We start from the raw sequence: 25,160 nt of genomic DNA, 5'->3' as shown, positions 1-25,160 counted from the left end.
AGCACTGAGTTAAGGTTTGTCTCGGCCTGAATATCTGCCACAACACAGGCCGCCTTGGTGGCCTGAGGAGTTGCCCTTTGCCTCAGTCAGTGACGGTACGTTAATATTGAATAACCAACTATTACTGTTTCAACTGCATGCACACAGCTGTTGCAACATGATTTGACTTCAACTTTGTTCCTCACTATGGTCATTTTGATACACTTTGATGCATTGTTTGCCATTTTTTAAAGGAAAAGGTGAAGGGCGTAAAGCTTTCACTGCTGCAGGTGGTACGCTCATACAATGCGTATTACAATCTCCAGGTATATATACAGTACAATTGTATGAACCTGTCTAAAACCTTTTGCATACCAGTGTGTTTTGCAGACTAAAACAGATTTGTACATACATATCTAACAATAATGCGCTTTTACTTTAATCTGTTGAGCTGCAGCAGTCTGTTGAGGCACCACCATCACCCCCATCACCAGCAACACCAGCACCAGCAGAAACACCTGCTGCGCCTCTCACCCACCCGCCACCCCTCTCCCCCATGAGGCAAGGACGCCCGGGCACAGCCCCCCCCCCCCCCCATGAGGCAAGGACGCTGGGCACCAGCAGCAGCATCACTACCAGCAGCAGCATCACCACTAGCAGCCTTTAATGCAGATTTCAATCTCCAGGTATATATGTACAATTGTATCAAGCTGTCTAGATTGCTATAGTTTTGCTTCATTCCTTAAAAACACAGAAAATACTTAAAAAGAAAAGGATGAATGATTTCAAGTGCAACCATTGTGTTTAACCCGTTTACTGCCAACGGTGCATATATGCGCCCACAATGAGTGTGTTCTAGAATGCCAAGGGTGCATATGTGCGCCCAAGGAGCATCATCATTGCCGCGCTAACATGTAGCCAATTAAAACATCGTTACTGTGCTGTTGCTATGTTGATTTGATAGTAAACATGTTCTAGACAGATCACGATTGGTTAATATTTCACAAATATGCTAATTACGTCATTCACAAACTTCAAAAAACAAATTAGCATCAGCTAAATATCAAGCTATCTAGCTAGCACACAGAGAGAGTTTGCGATTGCGGTACCGTGAATTTATAGACCATGGAGGAGAGTTTTAATTTCAACTGGGACAGTGACAGCGATGAGGAGTTTTTCGGATTTGGAGAGGAGGACTTGGAGGGGGTCCTGTGTGGTCCAGGGGAGGACGAGGAGGGAGTCGAAGAAGGAGGAGCGGCCGGCAACTTCACCGAGGCCGGCGACTTCACTGGCTGTGGTGAGGGAGACGCCCCGCGGGAGTGGCTAGATGTGACAGGCAAGACGGTGGCCACTGAGGGGGAGAGGAAGCGATCTGATGGGAGGATCCCTTTTGTACACACCAACCCACGACCTGGTCCGCAGAGAGTTTGGGATTGTAGTGATCCATACCTTTTTTTTAAAGCCTTTTTTAGCGATTGTGTCATTGATCTCATGGTGGCTGAGACAAACCGCTATGCTGAGGCGTTAGCTTCCACCGAGCTAGCGAGTCACTCTCGTTTACGTGACTATAAACCCACTGATCGCTCTGAGATGGAGGCGTTTTTGGCCATTCAGATCAGCATGGGTCTGACTAGAAAGCCTCAAATCGCTGATTACTGGAGCACCCAAAGTTCACTGGGCTTGACACCAAATTTCGCCCGTGTAATGACACGCAACCGCTTTCAGCTCTTGTCCTCCTGCATCCACTTCAATGACAACTCTCTGAGGTTGGAGAGAGGTCAGCCGGGTTATGATCCACTTTTTAAAATCCGCCCACTTATGGATCTAGTCCTGAAGAGTTTTCAGAGCGAGTACTACCCCCACGAACACCTCTCCATTGATGAATCCATGGTTTCATTTCGTGGAAGGGTGTTTTTTCGTCAGTACGTGCCAAATAAAAGACACCGGTTTGGTCTGAAGAATTTTGTCCTATCAGACGCGACAAGTAATTACACGTACCTGTGGCACGTATACACTGGAGGGGCCTTCAACTACGATCGCTGTCTGGGTATTGGCCATAGTTCAGTTGTTGGCTTGCTAAGGGAAGCCAAGCTTTTGGGGAAGGGACACAGTCTCTATACTGACAGCTACTACACCTCACCCGCTCTTTTCCAAGAGCTCCACCGGTAAAACACCGGCGCGTGTGGAACTGTTCGTGTGAACAGGAAAGGCATGCCCCCTCAACTCCATGGTCTGAAACTGCGGCCTTCAGATCCCCCTGTGTTTTTTGAAAAACGTCCACTTTTAACTGCGTCTTTTCGTGATGCTGGCACAGTCACCGTCCTCTCCACAGTGCACGACAATCTCGTTATCACCAAACGAGTGCGTAGCAAGGGGCCTGATGGCTACAGAACTTTGCGCAAGCCAAAGAGCGTGGAGGACTACAACCGCTTCATGGGAGGGGTAGATCGCGGAGACCAGCTATGCTCCTATTACAGCTACCAACACCGTGCAATGAAGTGGTACCATCGGTTGTTCCATCATATCCGAGAGGTCGCACTTGTGAATGCCTACATCTTGCACAAAGAAAGTGGCAATACAATGCAGTCGGCTGGATTCCGCGAGCTTGTGGTGAAGGGGCTACTGAGACGGAGGCAAATTGAGCTCACTCCTCCTCCCAGGCCAATCAGCACACCGTTAGTGCCCGTGCGTCTCACTGGTCGACACTTTCTCGGACAACACGAGAAATCGCGTCCGGACTGCAAAGTCTGTTCCACGCGGAAGCGCAGTCCAGATGACGCACATAGAGGGAGGAAGCAGACACCTTTCTTCTGCAAGACCTGTCCAGACCACCCTGCACTGTGCCCCACTGACTGCTTTGAGATGTACCATACAAAGCTTGTGTACAAACACTGGTGAGATGTTGTTTGCTTATTATAGTAGGCTATCTAGTATGCGTATCTGCTAGTATCTGGTAAATTACATTAATTTTAATATGCACATGTTGATATGCATTTTCCTTGTTTCATACAATGTAATAATTACTACTATTGATTATATAAAAGTTATTTATGCACGTTAAATTACACTGCTAATAACTATAAATGTAGACATTTGCCAAAATGTTCCATTTTGTTTGAATTTTCTTCTCTAAATATAGTTTTTTTTTCCTTTTTTTTCAGAATCTTCCATCTCAGGCATCCACCACTACCAGCCTAGGTTGTCTAGGAGCACTTTCAATCAGTTAAATCAGCCTTCTTTCAATCAGTTCAAAGGATCAGTTCTTTCAATCAGTTCAAATTATCAGTTCTTTCAATCAGTTCAAATGATCAGTTCTTTCAATCAGTTCAAATGATTAGTTCTTCCAATCAGTTACTGTTCATTTTTAGAAATCTATACAAAACTTGAACTGATATTTACTGTTAGTTTGTTCAAATCTCTACCAGTGTGGAGGTTTTACTGTTCATTTTTAGAAATCTATACAAAACTTGAACTGATATTTACTGTTTGTTTGTTCAAATCTCTACCAGTGTGGAGGTTTTACTGTTCATTTTTAGAAATCTATACAAAACTTGAACTGATATTTATTGTTTGTTTGTTCAAATCTCTACCAGTGTAGAGGTCTTGCTGTTCGTTTTTAGAAATCTATACAAAACTTGAACTGATATTGTTTGTTCAAATCTCTACCAGTGCAGAGGTTTTCCTGTTCATTTTTAGAAATCTATACAAAACTTGAACTGATATTTATTGTTTGTTTGTTCAAATCTCTATCAGTGTAGAGGTCTTGCTGTTCGTTTTTAGAAATCTATACAAAACTTGAACTGATATTGTTTATTTGTTCAAATCTCTACCAGTGTAGAGGTTTTACTGTTCATTTTCAGAAATTCATACAAAACTTGAACTGATATTTATTGTTTGTTCAAATCTCTACCAGTGTAGAGGTTTTACTGTTCATTTTTAGAAATCTATACAAAACTTGAACTGGCTATAGTAGCTGGCTAGCAAGTAGCTGGCTAGTAGTACACTAGTTTCCAAAAGATGTTCAGAGTTCTTTTTTGTTCACTTCAACAGTTATTACATGTAGCTGTATACTCAAATGAAACATGGATCTAATCCAATGTGTTTTCAAAGGCAAAATAGGAAATGAATCACAGAGAACATGAGTATTGTGGCCACATATAGGTTGCTCCCCGGGCACAACACTGGTCTCTGCTGTTAGTGTGCTCACAAGAACTTAACCTATGTCAGTCCTTTACTGTTTGCAGATGTTAAAAAAACACCCCAGCAGGTGGACATTTTTTCTTTTATGATCTGCAAATTGTCATGTGCAAAGTATCTTGGTTTGTCACCAATACAATAGTATATATACTCTTTTGATCCCGTGAGGGAAATTTGGTCTCTGCATTTATCCCAATCCGTGAATTAGTGAAACACACTCAGCACACAGTGAACATACAGTGAGGTGAAGCACACACCTTGCTCAAGGGCACTTCAGCCGTTCCTACTGGTCGGGATTCGAATGGGCAACCCTCCGGTTAGTTCAAAGCGCTAACCAGTAGGCCACGGCTGCCCCTCAATTACCAAAAAGAACTTATTATTTATATTTATTGTTCAATTTTACTACAGGGGTGTTTATGTTTAGTCATTCTAAACCTTTCTGGACCTGAATTTAATTGCAAAGGAACAGCATAAATAATGACATGCATGGTACTACATGATTAACATGTCACTGTTTGTTAGACTACCTGATTTATCTGAATTGAAACCACCTACCGTTTGTCACGTTGTATGTTATAAGTTTGCTACTCAATCATTTTGTAATGATGTAATGAGATGTGTGAATATTTAGAGTATGTAATAATATATTATTAATTGATTAAATTACATATCTTCCTATGAATATTATCTATTGTGTGTGTTTTTGAGGTGATAATTCATTAGTACATATTACAAATTGTATTGTGCAACTGCTGTTTGTAATGACCACAATGACATACACAATGTTTTTGGAGCCCTAAATAGAGGCAGTGGTGTAACATCCTTTGTTATTTGACTGTAGCTATCAAAAAGTAGTGTAAAACCAGAAAACAGATACTTTATACACAGTTTGACAATATCCAGCAGATTTTTGGGGGATTTAGAATGTTGCTCTGGCAGTGAGGGGGTGCAGTATTCTAGAATTCCGTGGCAGTTAAAGAGTTAAAGACATTTGTACATACATATCTAACAACGATGCGCTTTTCCCTTCAGAGAATGTGCAGCAGTTTGTTGAGGCACCACCAGCAACAGTAGCAGTACCAGCTGCAGCTGTGTCAGTGGCAGGAGCAGCACCAACAGCAGCACAAACACCATCAGCACCACAAACACCACAAACACCACCAGCAGCAGCGGCAGATTATAAAGAAGGATCACAATGAATATTATGTCATTTTCTTTAATGTGTCAACATCTTTTGGAAAAGTAAAGCATCTATCATCCTAAAGCAATCTCACCTTTCTTTGTTTGTTGATAAGCTACGTGTTTTTCATCGTAATTGATTCAATATCTAAGTGTGACAGTTTTGTTGTACCGTAAACAGAACAGGACAATTGGAAACAGTTAGCCACCTATGTTACAGAGTCTAAAAACAAGCAGATTAGCACTAGCAGATTTAGGCCTACTTCTTTCCCAATGCAATAACAATAAAGGCACTCATTCATTTACTCATTAGTCATTTTAGTTTGTATTACTACATTCATTATTATTGTTGTAATCTCACATGTACTATGGCTACCATAATTAAAATGAGATAGATACATAGATAATGTGTCTTAATAGGCCTACAGTGAAAATACATTATATAGCCAACTGTTCCAGCAAGGAGGAAGATGGGGTATGGATATTGGGCATGCATATCCACCCCTAGGCCTATTCTCCTACACTCCCCCTGTAGCCTAGTAGCCAGCATTACATTTAAATCTCTCACTTTGGCCTATATGGGACACTGACTGGATCTGCTCCTTGTTATTTCAATTCAATGATCAAGATGTACTTCCCCAACCGCCCACTGCTGTCTTCTGATTACCATTTGTTCTGTCGACTAGGCCTACTCATGAACGCTAAATTCAAGACTCTTCCTCAGTGGTTCCATGTGGGTGCAATAAGTTGCACAGTGCTCTCTGTTCCTGTGATAGTTTACAGTGTTTTTAAAAGGCGTCTAAAGGCACATTTGTTCAACATGCACTTAGTCCATTATGCAGTAAAGCACTAACTTGTTATTATATCATTGATTGAATGGGCATTTGTTTATTAGCCTATTGCTATTGTCCTTATTACAGTCTGACCAACATCTTCATTTGTTACCTGTTCAATTTAAGTGTTATATTTGTTATCTATTTATATTGCTTTGAACAGCAAAGATTAGGAGAGCCTATTCTTCAGCCAAGCAGGTAGGCCTACGGGGCGTTGCCTAGCAACAAGGGTCAGAAGTACACGTTTTTCGATATTTTGTGGAATTATACTTATTTTCATTGAATGCCAATGTTGTGAGTCATGTACCAACTTGCTTTAACTATTTCTCTACATATTATAGACAGCAAAAGTCGTCTGTGCCAGTGTTTTGCATCCTAACAATATTTTGTTTATGTTTTAATACAAAACCGTTTTAATGAACTACAAATTCGGCGCCATTGTTATAAAGCAGCGTTGAAATGAACGCTACACGTCATGGGTCATGTAGTCTAATTAAAGAAATAGCTATAATTTCAAAATTACAAAAATGTTTTTATACATAACATGAGAAACATGCTTGAATTATTAAGATGTATCACCTGCTTGACTATAAAGTCAAAAGCTTATAACATTTGTAATATTTTAGAATAAATGTAATTTCCCCATTTTTGCACATGAGGTACACAAATGACAGAAACATTATTTATAACACATATCTTAAGTAATAAGCATACCAAATTTCAGACAAATCTGACCAGTGGTTCCACAATTCAGGAAACTCAAAATATTACATTTTTACACCTTTGAGGGGCGCTACTGAGGTAACCGGGGTACCTGGGGCATTAAAAATTCTTGAGATGCTTCCTTGCATCCGGATGAACAACATATGCTATTTTATTTCACCCTCTGAATATTTACATTTTTCCTCAACTGGGCAAAATATGACCATGCGTAGCCTACATTTGGATGAGCATGACATGATGAGAACATAAAGCAATAGTTTCAACTTTGGCAAAAAACATTTGACATGGACTTAAAGGCATAGAGGAAGCTTTTGAGGGTTTGGGATGGCATCATCAACCCAACTTGGTTTGATCCATGAACTTGTGCATCCAAAACTGTCAGAAAATGCAGCCGAATGGCTGTGTGGATGGTACTTTGCAGGGCTGTCGCGTAGGTCTAAACTGACCAGCAAGGTGATGTCATGCAAATCATGTTTATTTCATATCAAAACACTTGCATATATCAGATAAAAGCACAATATAGATGTTATGAGGTGCTTGGTTTGATCCATGAACTTGTGTCCATCCAAAACTGTCAGAAAATGCAGCCGAATGGCTGTGTGGATGGTACTTTGCAGGGCTGTCGCGTAGGTCAAAACTGACCAGCAGGGTGATGTCATGCAAATCATGTTTATTTCATATCAAAACACTTGCATATATCAGATAAAAGCACAATATAGATGTTATGAGGTGCTTGGTTTGATCCATGAACTTGTGTCCATCCAAAACTGTCAGAAAATGCAGCCGAATGGCTGTGTGGATGGTACTTTGCAGGGCTGTCGCGTAGGTCAAAACTGACCAGCAGGGTGATGTCATGCAAATCATGTTTATTTCATATCAAAACACTTGCACATCACCCTGCTGGTCAGTTTTGACCTACGCGACAGCCCTGTAAAGTACCATCCACACAGCTATTCGGCTGCATTTTCTGTTCATGGATCAAAGTTCATGTTCAAGTTCATGGATCAAACCAAGCACCTCATAACATCGATATTGTGCTTTTATCTGAAATATGCAAGTGTTTTGATGGTTGATGATGCCATCCCAAACCCTCAAAAGCTTCCTCTATGCCTTTAACCCTTAAAGGTGTAGGTTTTTGAACATTCTAAGTTCCGCAACAATTGAAGGTTCTAAAATTCTATGTTGAATTCAATGAACCCAGATATTCTTTAGAATGTTCATTTCTCAACATTCCCGTCACACCGGTGTGACGGTACTCCTTTAAGGGTTAAGTCCATGTCAAATGTTTTTTGCCAAAGTTGAAACTATTGCTTTACGTTCTCATCATGTCATGCTCATCCAAATGTAGGCTACGCATGGTCATTATGCCCAGTTGAGGAAAAATGTAAATATTCAGAGGGTGAGATAAAATAGCATATGTTGTTCATCCGGATGCAAGGAAGCATCTCAAGAATTTTTAATGCCCCAGGTACCCCGGTTACCTCAGTAGCGCCCCTCAAAGGTGTAAAAATGTAATATTTTGAGTTTCCTGAATTGTGGAACCACTGGTCAGATTTGTCTGAAATTTGGTATGCTTATTACTTAAGATATGTGTTATAAATAATGTTTCTGTCATGTGTGTACCTCATGTGCAAAAATGGGAAAATTACATTTATTTAAAAATATTACAAATATTGCAAGCTTTTGACTTTATAGTCAAGCAGGTGATACATCTTAATAATTCAAGCATGTTTCTCATGTTATGTATAAAAATATTTTTGTAATTTTGAAATTATAGCTATTTCTTTAATTAGACTACATGCCCCATGACGTGTAGCGTTAATTTCAACGCTGCTTTATAACAATGGCGCCGAATTCGTAGTTCATTAAAACGGTTTTGTATTAAAACATAAACAAATTATTGTTAGGATGCAAAACACTGGCACAGGCGACTTTTGCTGTCTATAATATGTAGAGAAATAGTTAAAGCAAGTTGGTACATGACTCACGACATTGGCATTCAATGAAAATAAGTATAATTCCACAAAATATCGAAAAACGTGTTGGCTACTTCTGACCCTTGTTGCTAGGCAACGCCCCGTAGGCTATTGCTTGACTGAAGAATAAGGAGGCTCGTTATCCTGCTGTTCAAAGCAACATATAAATAGATAACAATATAACACTTAAATTGAACAGGGAACAAATGAAGATGTTGGTCAGACTGTAATAAGGACAATAGCAATAGGCTAATAAACAAATGCCCATTCAATCAATGATATAATAACAAGTTATAGTGCTTTACTGCTTAATGGACTGCATGTTGAACAAATGTGCCTTTAGACACCTTTTAAAAACACTGTAAACTATCACAGGAACAGAGAGCACTGTGCAACTTATTGCACCCACATGGAACCACTGAGGAAGAGTCTTGAATAGCGTTCATGAGTAGTCGACAGAACAAATGGAAATCAGAAGACAGCAGTGGGCAGTTGGGGAAGTACATCTTGATCACTGAATTAAAATAACAAGGAGCAGATCCAGTCAGTGTCCTATAGGCCAAAGTGAGAGATTTAAATGTAATGCTGGCTACTACAGGGGGAGTGTAGGAGAATAGGCCTAGGAGTGGATATGCATGCCCGATATCCATAGGCCTACCCCATCTTCCTCCTTGCTGGAACAGTTGGCTATATAATGTATTTTCACTGTAGGCCTATTAGGACACATTATCTATGTATCTATCTAATTTTAATTATGGTAGCCATAGTACATGTGAGATTACAACAATAATAATGAATGTAATAATATAAACTGAAATGACTAATGAGTAAATGAATGAATGCCTTTATGTTATTGCATTGGGAAAGAAGTAGGCCTAAATCTGCTAGTGCTAATCTGCTTGTTTTTAGACTCTGTAGGTGGCTAACTATTTCCAATTGTCCTGTTCTGTTTACGATACACCAAAACTGTCACACTTGTATATTGAATCAATTACGATGAAAAACACGTAGCTTATCAACAAACAAAGAAAAGTGAGATTGCTTTAGGATGATAGATGCTTTACTTTTCCAAAAGATGTTGACACATTAAAGGAAATGACATAATATTCATTGTGATCCTTCTTTATAATCTGCCGCTGCTGCTGGTGGTGTTTGTGGTGTTTGTGGTGCTGATGGTGCTGCTCCTGCCACTGACACAGCTGCAGCTGGTACTGCTACTGTTGCTGGTGGTGCCTCAACAAACTGCTGCACATTCTCTGACTAAGGGAAAAGCGCATCGTTGTTAGATATGTATGTACAAATGTCTTTAAACACAATGGTTGCACTTGAAATCATTCATCCTTCTCTTTTTAAGTATTTTCTGTGTTTTTAAGGAATGAAGCAAAACTACAGCAATTTAGACAGCTTGATACAATTGTACATATATACCTGGAGATTGAAATCTGCATTAAAGGCTGGTAGTGGTGATGCTGCTGCTGGTAGTGAGGCTGCTGCTGGTGCCCAGCGTCCTTGCCTCATGGGGGTGGGTTGTGGGGGGGGGTGAGGGGCGCTGTGCCCGGGCGTCCTTGCCTCATGGGGGAGAGGGGTGGCTGGTGGGGGGGTGAGAGGCGCTGTGCCCCAGCGTCCTTACCTCATGGGGTGGGGTGGGGGTTGAGGGGGGTGAGAGGCGCAGCAGGTGTTGCTGCTGCTGGTGTTGCTGGTGATGGGGGTGATGGTGGTGCCTCAACAGACTGCTGCAGCTCAACAGATTAAAGGAAAAGCACATCATTGTTAGATATGTATGTACAAATCTGTTTTAGTCTGTAAAACACACTGGTATGCAAAAGGTTTTAGACAGGTTCATACAATTGTATATATACCTGGAGATTGTAATACGCATTGTATGAGCGTACCACCTTCCTCAGCTTTTCAGCAGTGAAAGCTTTACGCCCTTCACCTTTTCCTTTAAAAAATGGCAAACAATGCATCAAAGTGTATCAAAATGACCATAGTGAGGAACAAAGTTAAAGTCAAATCATGTTGCAACAGCTGTGTGCATGCAGTTGAAACAGTAATAGTTGGTTATTCAATATTAACGTACCGTCACTGACTGAGGCAAAGGGCAACTCCTCAGGCCACCAAGGCGGCCTGTGTTGTGGCAGATATTCAGGCCGAGACAAACCTTAACTCAGTGCTGAGATAGAAGGGTGTTAAAGTGTAATCAGATTCAGTAGTCTGCATCATTTTGATCTTTAAATAAGGAAATTGAAAACATAGAATGCCAGTCATACCATGTTCTTTAATCAGACGGCCAATTGCCATCCGGCAATGTGTGCCACTGATATCAGGGTCAACGTATGGCCTCTCCCCCCAAAGCATCTGTAAGACAGTACACTCAGTGTCATTAAAAACAAATGTTAAGGTTCCTTTTCTGAACTTCAAGAAAGGATTGACACAGAAACAAACCTTAACACCACTTTCATTTATACATACCACTTGACACACCCCTATTAGTGTACATGTTCAGCAGCTCAGCCTTCCTGTCATTGGTCCAAAAGGCCTCAAGATACTTTGGCCCTAAATGAACCGTAACCGAAAACCCCCCCCTTAAAATCCATTATCAATTAGGTTTGTGGTGCCATGTCAATATAATTTTTATCAAAACTCAGGGCCAGATTGTGACCATACTAAAATAATTGTTCTTCCATTGAATGTCATCTTCGATAGATCTCATCATTGAAATGTTGTTGAATAAATATTACATATACCTGTGAAATTGAAGGTGGGTGACTCACTGCTGAAGTCAACCCATACGGCAAAAGCCAGGGGTGCTCCAGCCTCACCACTGCACCAATTCTTCATCTGAAAACAATATAAAAAAGATTATACTTTCCCTCTCTTTTAAAAGCAGCCTCCCTCCCTTTCTTTCTTCACTGCACCCAATATTAGCGGGTGCACATCTTTACCGTCTAGCTCTCCAAAGTCACCAACTTTAACATTACAGCTACACTGTCAGGCTAAAAAATACCCTGCCACTGATTGAACTCCACGAGGCCCGGCTGGCCCTCCTTCTCTTTTGCACCACCGTCCTCTGTCTCTTCAAACCTTTAATTATGAAGAAAATGATGAACATTTAACATGAATTGAGACATGTCCCACTGTATATATTCTGAAAGCCTGACCTACTTTCCTGCAGACTTTTGCATATCATACGATCAGTTGTAGGTGTGATTTAACATACAATAGGACATGTCTCACCATGCTGCAAACTTTGGAGGACATAAATCTATACATGGCTCTATTTTGCATATTTGCGAACGAGGTACACATATGATACGTTTTGAGCTCCAACTCAAAGGCAAAGCAGTTTCAGCCATGCAAACCGTATATATTTTCTGAAAGCTGGTCAGTTGTAGATGTGATTTAACATACAATAGGACATATCCCACTTTCCTGCAACCATTGGAGGACATAAATCTATACATGGCACTATTTTGTATATTGGCGAACAAGGTACACATATGATACGTTTTGAGCTCCAACTCAAAGGCAAAGCAGTTTCAGCCATGCAAACCATATCCATAACCATACCTACCATAACCATACCTACCGTAGATAGCCTAAATTATATATTTTTTGAACGCCTGTAGTGTGGAGATGTGATTTAAGCTACAGTATAATAAGTTATATTCCTCCCTTCTGTGTAATTAATAAAACCATATGCCAGGATGACATCACTGTTCAGAGTGACGTGACGAGTGCAGGTAGTTTTTAGTGCTTAATAAAACCATATGCCAGGATGAGATTAAGCAAACATAAGGGTGGAATATACTGTAGGTTACACATGTCTCACCTTGATGAGGCAAAGGAGCAGCACTGCATACGAGAGATCCCTCTTGAACTTCTGCAGGATGCAAAGGTAAAACTGTTAGAAAATATATGCTTTAGGTGGTTGAATTACCTGTCCCTTAATAGTGGAGTCCACAATGGCCAGGGTGGTCCATATCACAACATGACCCGCATGGAGTGTGCAAAGTGTCATCTCTCTAGCTGTAACTCAAAGCATTGTGCCAGCAAAAACTACTTTTTTGGCGATTTAACATTTAGCCATTTTTACATTTTTAGCCAAAAAACACACTTATGTTGATCCGATCAGTATGAAATCAGAACATGTTGAACAACGGGACATCACAAACAAGCCAGACTCAGTTTGGAGTCGGTGGATTATTCCCGGAAGGAGATAAACGGTTCGAAACATACAAGGTTTCCCTCTTCTGGCGCGGTAACGCTAGGTGCTAGAGGGATGGGACCAAGACACACGACACCGACTTGAGGCCCCTGACAAGTCTTCCAAAGGTGGGATCTCTGAGACACCCACAAAAAAAAATTGTAAAGGAAAAACATTAAAAAAGTTGACCACTCCCACTTAAGATGTGGAGTTGTGGGTGGTAGCATGGAGCTACAAGGCTGAAATTCAAGTCAGACCTTCTGCACATGACCCACATGGAGCGTGCAAAGTTTCATCCCTCTAGCTGTAACGCAAAGCATTGTGTCTGCAAAAAATACTTTTTTGACTATTAAACTTTTAGCCATTTTTCAATTTTTAGCCAAAAAACACACATATGTTGGTCAGGTCAGTAAATATATAGCGTTGCTAGGGTACATATGGCGTTTACTATGCTAAATACTGTGGTTGCTATGGTGGTTACTATGGTCATATTATGGTGGTTGCTAGGTTGTTGCTAGGGTAATTTGAATGGTTGCTATGATGTTGCTAGAGTAGATATGGTGGTTGCTATGCAAAATAACACGGTTGCTATGGTGGTTGTTAGGGTAAGCATGTTGGTTGCTATGGTGGTTGCTAGCTTGACATTATACAAGTGGTTGCTAGGGTAATTAAGATGGTTGCTAGGGTAATTAAGATGGTTGCTAGGGCGTTGCTTGGGTAATTAAGGTGGTTGCTTGGGTGTTGCTAGGGTACATATGGTGGTTGCTATGCAAAATAACAAAGCAGTGGAATTGCTAACGTTTAGCTATTTTTACATTTATAGCCAAAAAACTCACTTATGTTGGTCCGATCAGTATGAAATCAGAATATGTTGAACAACGGGACATCACAAACAAGCCAGGCTCAGTTTGGTGTCGGTGGATTATTCCCGGAAGGAGATAAACGGTTCGAAACGTACAAGGTTTCACTCTTCTGGCGTGGTAACGCTAGGTGCTAGAGGGATGGGACCAAGACACATGGCACAGCCTTGAGGCCCCTGACAAGTCTTCCAAAGGTGGGATCTCTGAGACACCCACAAAAAGAATTGTGAAGGAAAAACATAAAAAAAGTTGACCACTCCCACTTCAGATGTGGAGTTGTGGGTGGTAGCATGGAGCTACAAGGCTGAAATTCAAGTCAGACCTTCTGCACAAGACCCACATGGAGCGTGCAAAGTGTCATCCCTCTAGCTGTAACGCAAAGCATTGTGTTTGCAAAAAATACTTTTTTGGCGATTTAACATTTAGCCATTTTTACATTTTTAGCCAAAAAACACACATATGTTGGACAATGCAAGGTCAGTAAATGTATATAGCGTTGCTAGGGTATATATGGCGTTTACTATGCTAAATACCGTGGTTGCTATGGTGGTTACTATAGTCATATTGTGGTGGTTGCTAGGTTGTTGCCAGGGTAATTTGAATGGTTGCTATGGTGTTGCTAGGGTAGATATGGTGGTTGCTATGCAAAATAACACGGTTGCTATGTTGGTTGCTATGGTGGTTGCTAGCTTGACATTATACAAGTGGTTGCTAGGGTAATTAAGATGGTTGCTAGGGTGTTAAAAAGTAGCCAAATAGGGATTTCATCTAACCTCTAACACACACATCAAATAGCTATATCTCTTGAACCATACAGTATAATTTGTTGAAACTTATTGTGGCACATGTTTGGATGGCAAGGAAGATGCCCATGAAATTTTATGCAATTGCCATGTCCAGAAAGCAAAATATCCTTGTCAGATTTTGATTCCCTATAAACACCTCAGACAGACTTAGTCTTATAACTCCCACCAGCATTTTTTTTCTTAAAAAGACCAAAATATCCAACACATGTAAGAGAACTAAAAGAGAACAAAGGGGGATAACAAAGATAAAATGATAGCCCTCCAAAACTGTAAAAACATTCTTATTCTCTCTTAAAATGGGAGTTTTAGTCTAATAAGGATATTTCGTAACCTGCTAAAAACAATTGCCCATAAATCCTGGGTTCTTTCTTTGTTATGTATCCTATAATTATACTTTTTTATGTTCATTGCCATGAATTCTACCATTATCAGTTGTAAAACCAGTATATGTACATACTGGTTTACCAGACATACCTCCTATTTTATGCCATGCCATCTCATATAACGTTGTATGAGCCTGTTGATGTCTGCTGACAAGAGCTCCACAGCGCCTAATCCCAATTGCCCTAAAACTGTGGTCAGATGATGAACTGTAACCACTAAAAAGCCGCCAGGACAAAAATTCCAGCGGCAAAATTGGGCACACCTGATCAAACACTTCTCCTCTTAAAACTGACAATGCAATGTCATTACAGTATATTAGTAGCCTAGGCTATTGTAAGAAAATAAGTAGGCCTAAGTCAAATAAGTAGCCTAGTCTACAAAGAGGATAATAAAACAGATCGAAGTCGGTTTCATAACAAAAAGCGGCCTGACATAGACAAAGAAATGTAGACTATCAGTCCATAGCATTAATAACATTTACGATTAAGGTTAGAAGTTTATTATATGCCATTAGTCATGCTAATTTGTCATATTTCCCATGCATACACTGGACTAAGAGTAGGCCTAGGCTAAATAAATGCGACTTACCGGGATGACGGATCAAACGCAATGAAAATTGTTGCACTCAATGACGGCATTCCCGCGCGAATTGTAGCCTACTGTACACAAGACATGTATAATCGATCACATCATTGATTGCATAGGCTCACACTAACGACTTGAAAAGTCAGTCGAGTGTATAAGGCTACTCATTTATTCTATTCTAGCTAAATTAATCTGATGGACTAAACTTTAATGCAAACGATTTTTTTTATAAATCTTATAAATTGTATAAAGTTTATAGGCCTATCACACGCTATTCACCTGTTTGATTCATTTTCTACAGGTGTTAATGGAGTAGAATTGGCAGTATTTAAGTTATATTTGTTTTACAATTTGTTTTAAAAGGTGGCAAAGCAGTTTTCTGTGTGACCCCCTTTTGTCAAATTTCATTGATCAAAACAGCGCTCTGAGAGCAACCAACCTTCGTAGGTCTTCGTTTTTGCCGGAAAAGCCCGGAAAAAATCCCCATTGCGCGTAAGATTACACGCTACCTTTCTGCTGGCACAAATCAATTGGGACTAAAAGGCGTGAAATGACACGCGAAAACGCAAAACGGCGTCTGAATAACACGCTAAATGACATAAGAAATCGGCGTGTCATTCTACGCCGTTTGGTGAGATCAGGCTGATCAGGCTGACTGCAACCGTTGGTCTAACGTTAGGATGCAGCACACGAGAATTTCTAAACGGGAAAAAAAAGTGAATAAATGTACTTGCTTTTCAAACTGATAACAAGTTGTCAATGGTTATTTATGCAAGTTTGTGTAGCCTAAACCATACCTAGGCCTAGTGAAATTTATCCTGGCTGTAGATAAAGCAGGATATGAATTTCCCAAAATTACTGTATATAATATTACAGCACTGGTATTACTACTGTACTAAGTTACAGTATGATCCATAAGTACTGTGATTAAAAATACGGTAGACAATTCAATACTGTATACATTACAGCACTGGTAGTACTACTGTAGTTTGCATTTACAGTATCAGGCATAGGTACTGTGATTTCATATACAGTAGGTGTACTGTAGAGTGAAATACAGCAACTTGCTGGTTATTTGCTGCCAGCAAGTTGCTGTAAATTTTACGTTAAACTTTTTACAGTGTATATGACTTGACTTGGACTTGCAAAAAATTACTTGTGAACATCTCTGCGAGGTTAGGAACTATAATCAGCTGTTAAAAGTCTATCTGATATCACTACGCACCTGTAGGTGTTTGTATGGTAACACTTTACTTGACGGGTGAGTTCATAACACATTCATAGCAGCTGTCATAAACTGCACATGAAGCATTCATGACTGTTTCATGATGTAACGTGATCAGGTAAGAGGTTTGGAACAAAAACGACAATGCTGCTTTGCGATTGTTGGACTTTTAAGTTGTCGTTGTTCTGTCTTCCACATTCATGAAAGGTTTGGAATGAATGTTGAGTCATGTCTCATGAAACAGTCACGAATGCTTTATGTGCAGTTTATGACAGCTACTATGAATGTGTTATGAACTCACCCGTCAAGTAAAGTGTTACCGTTTGTTGTATTAACTTGTCTAACTCTAGGGAAGACAGAAATTAGGCGAAGTTCATAAAATGGTGGCATGTTCCTTTAAGAGAGCCATACTTTTAGCAAATAGCTATGCAGTGTTTTGGCTGTAATTAGCCAGCAACCAACTGGAACACACTGAAAAACAAGATTGACAATATTTCACATCATGACTGAAAAACATTTTGATACAAACGTTTCAAGCTTCTTCTGCGATTTTCTGCCTCTTGATCTGAAGACACAGTTATGCTTATGTGATTCCTACCTATAAAGCATCCTTTTGGCCATCCTCTCTTTCTTCATCTTCCCCTTCCTCCCTGTCGGCCACGTCCTCTCCTTCTTCCTCTTGCCCTTCCTCTTCCTCTCTGCGAACCACCTCCTCTCCTTCTTCCTCTTGCCCTTCCTCTTCCTCTCTGCGAACCACCTCCTCTCCTTCTTCCTCTTGCCCTTCCTCTTCCTCCCTGCTCACCTCCTCCTCTCCTCTCCCTTATCAAAAAAAGGTAAGAAATTACCGTATTTTCCGGACTATAAGTCACACTTTTTTTCGTAGTTTAGCTGGTCCTGCGACTCAGGTGCAACATATATATATTTATATATTTTTTTCCTCTTCATGACACATTTTTTGACTGGTGCGACTTATACTCCGGTGCGACTTATATTCCGGAAAATACGGTACTATGATTGATTAATTAAATTACTATGATTGATGGACACTAGGGGTGTCACGATTTCAATTTTATATCGAAATTACAGCTCAATCTCGAACTTCGAACTCATAAGGAGAATCGATGATGCAGCCACACCCCCAATGTAATGTCCAGCATGTCTGCCAAGACGCAGAAACGCACACACACGTGCTGAACTGCGGCATCAACTCCTCTAATTTTACCGAAATCGAAGCCCCTCTTGCTACTCTGAAATCACCGGTGTGGAAGTATTTTCTCGTTCATTCACGTCAATTAAGCTTAACACTAACTTAGCCTACTCAACTTAGCAAGTGAAAAGATGATATAGTTACAAATTACTTTAAGGCTTAAAATGCACATTGATAAGTAGGCCTACATATTCCATGAACACTAACCTTGGGCCTCTTTGGAGTGTGCTGAAACAATCAAATTATCATTCAGTGTTTCATTTCACTATGTTCACGTCTCTGTTTAGCCTAATGTTCTGTTTACATTACAACCTCGCGGTTGGAATGGTTTCAAAATAAAAGCCCCCCGAAACAGAAAAGGAAAAGGCCAAAAAAAAGTAACATATAAGGAATGCATTAATATTAATATTAAAAAAAGATCGAAAATCTAATCGAATCGTGACTTTAAAATCGAAAATTTTAATTTAATGGAGGATTTAGAGAATCTTGACACCCCTAATGGACACCTACAGCCTGTAAAAGGGAGAATGTATTTACACCTTACCAGTATTCAAATCATCTCAAACAAACCATGTTCTATTTCAAACCAGGGACTACTGTAATTTAGTTCTAGTCGGTATCCCTGCATGTATTGTTAAACATTTCCAGATGATACATAAAGTATGCATATGTTGAAACAAAAAATTGAAGAAACAGGCAGTTATTACTTTGAGCACCTTGCACACTTTGAGCACCTTGCACACTTTGTTTCAACCTAAGTCTGAAGAAAAAAAAATCCAAATGATCTTACCAAGAAGGACAAGTGATTTGTAGAGGTCTTTCACCTTCTTCAAGGCCTCCACCTCTTTTGGCCTTACTGGCTGTAATTCTGTAATCAAGACAGCCTTGATTCTCTGGGGCCCGGGATGGCAGAGCAGGAGCACTGGGGACAGGCCCACTACATTCAGTTGGTGAACCTGTAAAATGGAGCTGTGAGTTGTATGTACAAATGCGAATTATGTTTTTCGCTTCAAACATGTTCAGCTGCAAGGGGGGAATTATATATAAAAGCAATATAGCGCTCGTGTTCTTGGGGTTGGTAATTCACACTTTCACTTGTGCTATATTGCTTAAGTTTTGTATTGTACCATAGTCTGTTTATAGTCTGCACAAGAAAAAGGATAAAGTAAAAGTTTAACAGGTAGTTTGTACCTTTGTAAGATAGTTACAGATTTGATCTTTGAAATATATCTGGGTAATTGAGAAAAAAAGCACAGTTCAAGAGCAGTGATATACCCTCACCTAACCAATCATTAGGTACAGCGGTTGAACTACCTCAAAATTTAAAAAGCTAATCAGTCATTCACATGTCAAAGTGAGCATCAGAAAAGGGAAGAAAGGATGTATAAGTGCCTGTGACTGTGGCATGGTTATTGGTGTCAATCTGATGATGTGAGTAGGGCTAGACGGTATGGATGGAAATTTTGTGCCACCATCAGCCATCACAGCCAATTAAACATTAGACAGCCGCAGCAACTTCAAAGACCACTGGACCAAATGCTTCAGACATGAAAGAAATAATCAGTTTATCAACAAGGCTATCACGATTTTAGAACTGTTACATTCATGACGCTTATGCTAGTGTTACAATGGTAAGCTATCAAACGTTTTAATGGCTGCGTCAGGTTGTAACAAAGGTAGGTCCTAGGCTAGCCAGCCTAGACCTACATGTCGCTGTTAAGTTAAATTCTTAACAAACTAGAACATATTTTTTAATTCTTTCATGAACTAAACATGTAGGCTATGACTCCTTTCTGGCCAAATTTCACAGCTTTCACGTTTAACAGCTTTATGTAAATCAAGTTTGAACGGAGAGAATAGAAAAGTGATACGATTGTGTCAGTTCTCCCCTACTCTCGCATAGTAGGCCTAGGCTAAACAAATGGAATGTTGGAACATTGCGCTCCCCAACACAAACGTGAAAGGTCAGGTTTGCTTCATCTTTTGATGATACGTTTTGAAGTTTTGTTTTTTGAAAATGGAGGGTTAGCCTACTTAACGTAACTGTGGTTCTCTGAGTATCAATGTCATAAGATAGTTCATCACATTACACATCATGACATTACATAGGCCTACTACGTGCACACATGTGCAGGCCAATTATAGGATTCGACTTCATGTAGGCAAGCCACCTGCAGACGTCTAAGCTGACTGCATAACGTGATTATCTCTGAGATTCTGCTACGTTTTCAACCCGGAATTGTGCATATGTCATGGTTGAAAACGCCCAAGTTGAATCCCACAAATGTTTCACAGATTTTTTTATTTTTTTGCGGTGATGACGGTGACGAGCTCAGACCCGCGGTAGGGGTCACATGACCGCGGTATTGCGGTAATGCGGTTACCTTCCCAGCCCTAGATGTGAGCACAGTACAATGAGAGTACAGAATACATAGCCTGGTCCTACCAGACTCTCGTACATTTTATAATGTACAGAGAGTCTGGCCACTTTCCATTGCCAAGCGTTAACTTCCTTGAAGGCGAGTACTCTGTTGAAGTTTAAAACTATTGGAAAGTAACCCCAGAGTCACTGCCATAACCAATCGCTAACGTTTGGACGTGACGTATGTCTGGCTCAAACTAGCGCACAACCTCAACGTCATCGTTCTCAGCCACTCCCTCTGTTGAATGAATGTCACAAAAAATGAAGGCAGTTCTGATGGCAAAAGGGGTCTAACCTGGGGTCTAAGCTGTTTGCATTAATGTATAGTTAGAAGAGGATGCTATTCGTACCCAGGTGTATAGTACTGTATGCTATTTACACCCTGTTGCATGAACTAGCTAATTATTGCAATCAAAACTTCCGTTTGAGAACCGAATTCTTGTTCAAATTGCGCGCCTTCTCTACAGAGACGTTGGTACACATGCACACTCACTCTGCCAAAATGCATCACACCAGAATCAAACCCCGGTCTCCCGCATGTTATCCCATGTCTGTGACCACTGCACTATCCTCTTCCACATGAAAATGGTGATTGCCGGTAAATTATAGTTTATAGGCCTGAACGTCATATTCACAAAATTTCTGTTAACTAACAAACTGACGGTTGTATGTGTTCACTGAACCAAGAGTATGAAAATAAAACACAACTTTTCAATCTAAAACTTAATCTGAACAGATATTAGTACCGAAACATTTCATAATTCTTCACTTTCTGCTGACGAAAAAACGAATGTCCGCCATGTTTTTTGTGCACGTGAGCAACGTCTTTTTGTTGTTATGTCACAGGTGTGAATAGTTCAGCTGTGTGGCCAAGGCTATTCGTACCAGGGGTGTAAATACACACTACGATTTTTTAATATACCGCCATACCGGTGTATTTGATTACACAACGTTTGGAACGCTGCGCCGTGTGACAGTGTTTTAGACGGGACTTTTTTCACACGCACGCATGGTGCGACTGCGAGGCGTAGTGAGGGGAAACACAAAACACCGGAAGTTTTTCCCCGGAAGTATGACCCTTAAGGCTTAATTTTTCCTTAGGTAAGAGGTTTATTTAAGGGTGTTGCCAGAATACCTTAAATTGTTACTTTAGTTAAGAAAAACGTTAAGGGATACTGCATTGAAAGGGATTTACCGTCACGAAAATTCTATTGAGATTGTTCAACAGCTGCAACTAGCTGGCTAGTAGGTGATGTCGTTAGCAATCCACCGACCACAGTGAAGTTTAATGATCTTATTCATCTCACCTTAAGAATATTCCCTGAAAGGTAGCAAGTAAAGCATGTTATAGACATGAACTGAACAATACTAGCTGGCTAGTTAGAAATTATCCTGACCGTCATCAGTGCACCAAAACAAACTTTTTTGTAATGTTTTGCCTAGCGAACCGAACTGAAGCTCATGGCAGACTAACAAGACATCTACATGAAGTTAACGTTAGCCTACCACTCACGTCATGTAAACCACACAATAACAATAAGGCATGTTTCTGATAGGCCTATTTGACAGAGTAAGCATATTAGCAGAGAGGTTTTATTTTTAATTGTATAATTTTCAAAAAAGTATAATTATTGCAAGTTGCACTACTTTTTGTATTGGTTTTATACAAGATTTCTTTTTAAACATTTGCACAGTAAAAGTTCTGTATTTTGAATGCTATTGTCTTTGCATTCTGATTCCTCACTTCATTAGAATTATGAGTCAAGTCAAGTCAAGTTTATTTATATAGCGCATTTCATACACAGAGGTCATTCAATGTGCTTTACATAAACAAAACCAAACAATAATAACAAATAAAAAGCATAGAAAGGCAATATAGTCAAAGAATAGTTAAAAGGTAAAGATCATAATAAAAAGAAAACATAAAACACAAGGTAAAATAATTTAAAAATAAAGTAAGTAAAAATTAGTAAGCAAAAAAAACAAAGGCAAAAGTAGTAAAAAGAAGTAATAAAAGATAAAAGTAGAATAATTATCAAGGCAAATTCAGAATTTGTAACGCGGCACAGTTAGCAGAAAGCATCTGAGAACAGTTTGGTATTAAGTCTAGATTTAAAACTGGCTACAGTTGGCCTTTTTGATGTCATCCGAAAGTTGATTCCACAGCTGAGCCGCATAGCAGCTAAAAGCTGCTTCACCATGTTTAGTTCTAAATGTAGGTTTTACTAGCAGGTTTTTCACCTGGGACCTGAGAGGACGCGAAGGTGTGTACTGCTGAAGCATGTCTGACAGGTATTTAGGTCCTGCTCCATTTACTGATTTATAAACAAGCAATAGAGCTTTAAAGTCAATTCTGTGACTTACTGGAAGCCAGTGCAAGGACTTAAGAATTGGAGTAATGTGGTCAGTTCTTTTAGTTTTTGTTAGAATCCTAGCTGCTGCATTTTGTATCATCTGAAGCTGTTTAATAGTCTTTTTAGGAAGGCCTGTGAACAGTCCATTGCAGTAATCAACCCTGCTGGAAATAAATGCATGAATGAGTTTTTCTAAGTCATATTTTGACATCAGCCCTCTGAGTCTGGCAATATTTTTGAGGTGGTAAAAAGCTTATTTAGTTGTCGCTTTCATGTGGCTGTTGAAATTTAGATCACTGTCAATTAATACACCAAGATTTTTAACTGTATCCTTTGCCTTCAACCCTTTTGTATCAAGGAGACTGGCAACCCTAAGTCTTTCCTCCTTTTTACCAAATATAATTACTTCAGTTTTTTCTTTGTTCAGTTGAAGAAAATTTTGAGACATCCAGGTGTTGATTTGTTCTATACACGGACACATAGATTCAAGAGGACCATAGTCGTTTGGTGACAGAGCTAAGTAAATTTGTGTGTCATCTGCATAGCTATGATATGAAATCAAGTTATTTTGGATGATTTGTCCAAGTGGGAGCATATAGAGGTTGAATAATAGTGGCCCTAAGATTGACCCCTGGGGAACACCACAGGTCAAGGACGTTGGTGTTGAGGTACAGTTTCCAATGGCAACAAAGAAGCTCCTTTCTTGTAGATATGATTTTAGCCAGCTGATAACTATGCCTGTAAATCCAACCCAGTGTTCTAGTCTGAGTAAAATAGTGTGATCAACAGTGTCAAATGCTGCACTAAGGTCCAGTAGCACTAGGACTGATGTTTTACCTGAATCTGTGTTTAGGCGTATGTCATTGGAAACTTTAATGAGAGCTGTTTCAGTGCTGTGATTTGCCCGAAAACCAGACTGAAAGTAATCAAAATACCCATTTGATGTTAGGAAGGTGGTTAATTGATTAAAGACTACTTTTTCAATAATTTTGCCAATAAAAGGTAGATTGGATATGGGCCTGTAATTGTTTAGCATGGAGGCATCCAGGTTATTCTTCTTGAGAAGTGGCTTTACAACAGCTGTTTTCAGTGACTTAGGAAAAGTGCCAGACAGCAGTGATACATTTACAATTTGAAGGACATCCGCCGCTATGAGATGAAAAACAGTTTTGAAGAAATTGGTAGGCAGAGTGTCTAAGACATGTGGAAGAGCTGAGATTCTGTACCATTTTTTAAAGTGTTTCGTAGCCTATCAAGCTGAACTCTGACATCAAGTTTAGTTTCCCTCTGTTTGTTGCTGGAAGTTCAGGTTGTTGAATTTGTAATTGAGCAGATATGTTGAGTCAATTTTGTCAATTTTACCTTTAAAAAAATGAAAACTCATTGCATTTATTAGTTGAGAGAAGTTCAGGGGGGGGATTTGTTAATTTATCAACAGTTGAAAATAGAATACGAGTGTTATTTGAACTTCTATTGATAATGTTAGAAAAAAAGGACTGTCTTGCTTTGCATATTTCAGAGTTATATGTGCGAAGCATGTCTTTATGGATTTCATAGTGGATCTGAAGTTTGTATTTACGCCATTTTCTTTCAGTCTTCCTACACTCTCTTTTTAGAAGTTTGTAAACAGCATCATTTTCTGGGCCCATGCAAACCTGCATTACCACTAGTGTGGAGTTATTCTACATCATGACAGTAAAATAGACCATCCTTAGTCAATCTACTGCAGCAATTCCTCTCTCAACCTGTAGAAAATGCTGTGAACATCTGATTATGCATGGAAAAAAATACCGTCATATACCGTTAGAATTTTGAAAAATACCGTGATATACATTTTTGGTCATACTGCCCAGCACTAACCAGATGTTTTAAATACACATACACAATCTGTGTAAATGCAAGGCCAATGTGTACCGTGACCGTGGTGAAGCCTACAATGCTTCAGAAGAACGTCCTGGGAGGAAATTGAAAACTTGCACGACTTGCACTGCATGAACTCCCTTCCTGAAACAGAATCACACACAAATCATTAGAATACCTCTTGCTTAAAGCATAGGCATTGTTTCAATTAATATTCCTTCATTTTCATTGGTCAGTTTCTTGCTAGTGAGTGACAAGCTATTGAAGTAATTAAACATTCTCCAGCCAGAAATGAGCAAGGACATAGGCCTACACCCAAGTAAATTAATGAGCTTTTTGCATGTAGATCACTGTCTTTAAGGA

General features: G+C 39.7%; 2 long non-coding RNA genes across 6 annotated transcripts; both read right to left on the bottom strand.

Moving 5' to 3' along the window:
• Window positions 1-9,934: 9,934 nt before the first annotated feature.
• Window positions 9,935-16,190, bottom strand: LOC121719681. 5 transcript variants are annotated; one of them, XR_006034284.1, is made up of 9 exons: window positions 16,169-16,187; window positions 12,720-12,770; window positions 11,895-11,971; window positions 11,635-11,728; window positions 11,360-11,443; window positions 10,968-11,245; window positions 10,747-10,829; window positions 10,316-10,620; window positions 9,935-10,147 (listed from the first exon to the last, which is right to left on the bottom strand). It is a non-coding gene; the product is annotated as an uncharacterized LOC121719681 (long non-coding RNA). The 5 variants fall into 5 exon arrangements; XR_006034285.1 differs by lacking the exon at window positions 11,895-11,971 and having other exon boundaries at window positions 10,968-11,060; window positions 11,158-11,245; XR_006034286.1 differs by lacking the exon at window positions 11,895-11,971 and having other exon boundaries at window positions 10,316-10,626; window positions 16,169-16,190.
• A 1,368-nt stretch (window positions 16,191-17,558) lies between these two features.
• LOC121719734 lies at window positions 17,559-24,943 on the bottom strand. Its single transcript, XR_006034349.1, has 3 exons — window positions 24,852-24,943; window positions 18,952-19,117; window positions 17,559-17,773 (listed from the first exon to the last, which is right to left on the bottom strand). It is a non-coding gene; the product is annotated as an uncharacterized LOC121719734 (long non-coding RNA).
• Window positions 24,944-25,160: the final 217 nt, after the last annotated feature.

The sequence above is a fragment of the Alosa sapidissima genome, chromosome 9 (assembly GCF_018492685.1).
Source record: "Alosa sapidissima isolate fAloSap1 chromosome 9, fAloSap1.pri, whole genome shotgun sequence".
In the NCBI taxonomy this organism is placed as follows: domain Eukaryota; kingdom Metazoa; phylum Chordata; class Actinopteri; order Clupeiformes; family Clupeidae; genus Alosa; species Alosa sapidissima.
This window is presented reverse-complemented; position numbering and strand designations above follow the sequence as displayed.